Raw genomic sequence first — 5,697 nt, 5'->3', positions numbered from 1 at the left:
AAGAAACATCATGAAAGACACGAGATTCTGCGTGACTTTTCTGTTAAACCTGTGTTGAGAGCTAATTTGCAGTATGCAACCAAACCAGGTTACTTTTGAATGTTGCAAAAATACATCCCTGCAATTCTTCAAAAATAATTAATAATACAAGAACACACATTAGGTTTGTTTTGCACTGGAATTGTCCTTTAAGAGCTTCACAAGCTGGGAGAAGGATTTTAAACGCTACTCTGGATTTTACTGGAGGCCAGTGCAGCGAAGCTAAGATTTGCGTGATGTGCTCTCTCTTCCTAGTTTCTTGTCTATGCTTCTTGTCTATGCTTTACGCTTTATTTCTATGTGTGCACCTGCATTGTGGACCAGCTGCAGAGTCTTCAACCACTTGTTAGTACAGCCTGATAATAAAGTAAATAAAAATATATGATAATTAAGAGTTACAATCGAGCAGTGACATCACTAGATAATGTCTCTAAGGGGTTTTGGGCCAAGCACAGGAACTTCTGTCTTATCAGAGTTGAACAGTAACAAGTTATAAGTCATCCGGGCCTTCATGTCTGGAATGCATGCTTGTAGATTGGATAACTGTTGGCCTTCATCCAGCTTTATTGATAAATATAATTGAGTATCATCTGTGAAACAATGGAAATGTATGGAGTGTTTTTGAATAATATGACCTAAAGGAAGCATATATAAAGTGAAGAGTATCGGCCCCAGCACTGAACCTTGGGGAACACCATGTTTAACTTTGGTTTGCATGGAAGATTTATCGTTAATGAGTAGGGTTGGGTTTAAAAAATCGATTTAATCCATTTGAATCAATTTTCCTTTTCATGGTTTGATATCGATTCATAAAACCCACAGATCGATTTCCAACTCGCAGAGAACAGCCTGTGTATCAACTCTGGCAGTCTCGCGTGATCAGCGTTTGGCGCCAGTTTTAATGGAATGTGATCTCGCGAGAATTTACTACCAGTCAAGCAAACATGGCGGAAGGAAGCACAACCCTGAAGGCACCCCCGGCGAGATTAAAGGCCGATGTTTGGGTGCACTTTGGTTTTAAGGACGGAGAAAACGACGACTTGGGGGGGGGGGGGGAGCAATATGCAACCTATGCAACGGGATGGTAAAGTACTGTGGGAATACGACAAATCTCCACTTGTCAAGACATCACCCAGCAGAAAACCAGTCGACACGGCTCAAACAACGCAGCCTGGAGCAGGTATAAGATAACCGAGGCTGTCGCAGTTTTTATATGCAAAGACATCCGACCTTACAGCGTCGGGGAAACGACGGTTTCCGAGGTCTCATAAAAACTTTGGAGCCGCGCTACATTTTGCCGACTTGCAAACACCTAAGTGAAGTGACAATACCAAACATGAACGCAAGCTTAAAACAAAGCATCGAAACTTCGCTTCACTCAGCAGAGAACGTAGCATTGACTTGTGATTGTTAGACGTCAAGAGCAACAGATTCATATCTGACCATTACAGCTCACTACATTAGTGACTGGGTCCTCGCATGCTATGTTCTTCAAACCAGAGCCGTGGAAACCAGCCACACAGCGAGAAAACTCAGTGAACTGTTATTCAGTGCAATAGGCGAGTGGAAGCTTACGAACAAGGTGCCAGCCATCGGAACTGACAATGCAGCAAATATTGTCCGCGCTGCGGAGAGGACGGGCTTGTTGCACATTGGTTGCTTTGCACACCTTCTTAATTTAGCCTCGCAAACTGCGCTGAAAATCCCTACAGCTGCACGCTTGCTCGGCAGAGTCAGACGCATCGCTGCATTTTTTCATCGTAGCTCTACGGCGAGCCGCATCCTCAGAGAGAAGCAAAGGGTGCTGGAGCTTCCTGAGCACAAGATGGTGATTGACGTGGTGACACGTTGGAATAGCTCACTGGAGATGCTGGACCATTTCCTCGAGCAGCAACCAGCCATCTCAGCAGCTCTGCTGTCACCTGAAGTACGCAGAAACGAGAAAGATGTCTGCACGTTGACAGAAGTGGACGAAAGAGTAGCAGAGGATGTGGTCAAAGCCCTTCAGCCACTGAAAGCAGCCACTGAAAGCAGCCACTCTTGCCATGTCTGAGGAAAAATCCCAGACTCTGTCCATCATTGCACCCTTGCATGCACAACTGTTGGAAGAGATGCGCTGTGTCCCCCAGGATTCAACAGTCATCAAAGAGGTCAGGACAGCAGCAGACAACAACCTCAATTCAAGGTAAGCTTAAAAAGTATGTAGGTGAATGCGTGTGCATTCATGCACATTCATTTCCAATTAAATTATATTTAAGTGATCAAATATATCTTTTCAAGGTTCGTGCCTTGAAGGACAGGCTCTATGTTGCTTCAGCGTCAGACCCTCGTTTCAAGGCTCTGCCTTTCTTGTCTGATGAGGCCTGGAACCACACATTCTCCCGACTGGTGACTGAAGCTTCTGTTGTGGCACAGGCGGAGGCATCTAATGTAAGTTATTGACACAAAAAAAAACCTTATTTCCTACAGTTTTTGTACTTTACTGTATTCAACTCAAATTTAATTTGTCTTCATTATTTTAATATTAAGCAGTTGTATTCTGAATTGTGTTCCAAGTGACTTTCCAGATCATTTTCTTGCTATTTTCAAACAGCAAACATCTGCTTTTGGTGGAAAAGAAGAAGCTGTGCCTGATCCCATTGAAGATGTTGCTCCACCAAAGAGACCAAAGGAATCCTCTGCACTGATGTCTCTCCTAGGGTTAGCCTACATGCGGAAAGACACAGTTACACAGAAAACTGTATTTGAAAAGGCCCAGGATGAAATCAAAATATACAGGGAAGTAACACCCATTCCACTCTCTGAGAATCCTCTCAACTGGTGGAGAACACATGCAAAGCAGGATCCCCTATTGGCCCACCAAGCAAAACAGTACCTTTGTGTACCTGGTACCAGTGTCCCGTCCGAGCGGGTTTTTTCCACCACTGGGGATGTTGTGATGGCAAAAAGGAGCTGCCTTACTCCTCAACATGTTGATCAACTCCTTTTCATGCAGAAAAATCTTACTCTCTCCAACAAGTAAGAAAAGGGATGACAGGTCTTGAAGTTTTATGGACTTAGGTTTGTGATTATTGTTCAGAAGTTTACAAGATCTTTTTCATTCGTGTGTCAAGAAAACCCTTTAAGGAGTAATTCAGAGCTGTTTAGACTTGGAAATACTTTTCTTTTTTGCATGAATGAAAAACAAAACAAACCCAAACAGGAAGTTCAGAATGCCTGGAAAACAAGATGGAATGTCACCACTTGTCTGATGGTGTTTTTCAGTTTACATTGTATGTTTCAAATATACAGACCATGTTCCAAAAAATGGAGATATTGGCGCTATTTTAATTTGCCTACATTTATTTGAGTCAACAGATGGCTGTTAATTCTTTTCTGATGCAGTTGTCACAACCATTGTAGTGTTATTGCACAAAAGCTGTGAGACAGTTGTAGCTAAGTGAGTGTCCTGTTTATGTGTGTCATCTTTGGAGATACTTGAATAATATACATTGTATATATACATATACATAATTTACATTGTCTATCTTGTAATTTATTTTAATTTGATTTATATTCATTCATTTTTTTGTGTTGTCAGTCACTTGGTCAGGTTTAAATAAATAAATAAATGGATATCGAATTGAATCGTGAATTGAATTGAATCGGACCTCGGAAAATCGAATCAAATCGATTAGGAAAATCTGAATCGATACTCAGCCCTACTGACTGGTATTTGTTGTTAAACTGGACAGTTTGTCTGTTGAAGCTCTTTACGTTGATCTGGTTGGACACAAATCTTAGCCACTCAGATGCAGCAGCAGAAGAAGCTGTCATCCACCCTGACAGTCAGAGCATCAAGTCAAGGAAACATCACCATCTTGTAGTTCCAAACCTTCACCTGTCAGATTCAGCTACTTCTTATTGTGGGACTTTAACTTTGAACACAAACAGTGTCTCGACGCACGATGGCCCAAAAACGGCCCGCATCCCGATTGCAGATCAGCACCACACCAGACCCAGGATTGGTCCAGTTCTGATTTTACTTTAGTATTTGGCACCTTCGGATGTTCGGACCGAATCCAGTTAGTTCCACACATTTTCATTTCACCTTGGATTTTGGAGCTTTCGGGTTAAAACCTGTATTTCATGTGTGGGCCACAACCGTCATGTGTGCACCACAGCCGGATCAGGAAGCTTTCAAACGGATCTGGCCCAAAGACTCCTGCTATCTGGGCAGTGTAGATGCCAATGTAGTGGTTGGGGAAATAGTCTCTGAGAATCCAACTTGAAGGTCCTGCTAAGTGTTGTGATGCTCAAATGTTCTGTAAAATAGTTGGACCCTCAGCAGAGATGCTAGATTAGGAGTTGATGGGAGATACCAGTGTCCAAAGTCCAGGCTTGAACCTGGTTTGTGCCAGTTATTTGTCAAGCTTGCAGCGATTCTTTCCTTTTCACATCGCCGTGTCTCCTGATGACTCAGGACCAGTTGATGTCCATTTACCTGTCATGGTGACAGAGAACTTTCTCCAGCTCAACCAGGACAAAACTGAGGTCTTAATTGAAGGTGGTGGCAGCGTTGTTAGGGCCTGAGCCTCCTCCCAACCAGCCACAGCCAAGTAGCAGGAGTTGGCCATAGAAAAATCCAATTCCTCTTTCAAAGTCCGTCAGAGACCTGCTGGAGGCTCCACCGAGATTTGAACTCGGATCACTGGATTCAAAGTCCAGAGTGCTAACCATTACACCATGGAACCAGTCTAAAAAAAAGACATGAGTGAGAAAAATTATGGCGCTTATCATGTAGGAGGGACTACAGTGGTTGTCTGGTTTTAATTTTCACAAACATCCATCCATTCATCCATTGTCTTCCGCTCATTCCTGTTAATGGTTGCAGACTCCTTTTTCAGAGCTGGAACCTTCCTCTTGTGTCAGCTTCATGTTCCCATCTCTATGGTAACGGTCAGTTTTGACCCACGTCTTCAATCAGCTGTCAAATAAACTAAAACAATTTTCTATCATGGTTCAGGTTAACAAATCCTCATCAACTTCTCTGGTCCAATCACATTTATGTTGGCACACAGAGAACAGATCCAGAGTCAGAGCTGAGACTTCAGTCTAACCACCTTAAGATGGAGGAGAAGAAGCCCTGATTTCTGGGTCTCACAGTCTTTTTACTCTCTTGGCTCCACCCACACAGGGCAGGAGAACATCCTCATAGTGAGTCAGTGTTTTTCCATGTTTAACCCAATCAGCTCTCAGTGGTTAAGAACAGGTGAGTTAGTGAGTGTGGTTCGTTCTAATCTGATGTCCAAGCTGCAGGGAACAGCAAAGCCAAACAGTACAGAAGCCTTTCAGCATTCATGCAGACTGGAAAGAGGCTGAAATGCTCCCTGCTTCTGGAAGGAGCAGAGATGGAGCCAGAAAAAACACAGAATTTACCCAGACTCTGATTTGAACTAGCAAGAGACTCAAGCTGGTCATGAAGTATGATTGGCTGCCTCTTCGTGATGTCATTCACACACACCTGTATAATCAGGATGTGAGCTGAGGGGTGGAGATCGATGAGTCCTGGAGACGTTCAATAATGTCCACAACTTTGGCACCAGGAAGACAGCAGGTGATGGCACCTGGGAGTTCAACAGACCTGATGATTGAACCACCAATCACAAGGATTTCAGC

The 5,697-nt window shown here is 43.4% G+C and overlaps 1 non-coding gene across 1 annotated transcript; it reads right to left on the bottom strand.

The window, feature by feature from the left end:
• Positions 1-4,700: 4,700 nt before the first annotated feature.
• Positions 4,701-4,772, bottom strand: trnaq-uug (transfer RNA glutamine (anticodon UUG)). The gene has a single exon. It is a non-coding gene; the product is annotated as a tRNA-Gln (tRNA).
• Positions 4,773-5,697: the final 925 nt, after the last annotated feature.

Source organism: Aulostomus chinensis, chromosome 1 (genome assembly GCF_037954235.1).
Source record: "Aulostomus chinensis isolate RoL2024-O1b breed Wild chromosome 1, RoL_Achi_v1.0, whole genome shotgun sequence".
Taxonomy (NCBI): domain Eukaryota; kingdom Metazoa; phylum Chordata; class Actinopteri; order Syngnathiformes; family Aulostomidae; genus Aulostomus; species Aulostomus chinensis.
Note: the sequence above shows the minus strand (reverse complement) of the source record. Positions and strands in the feature narration are given on the sequence as shown.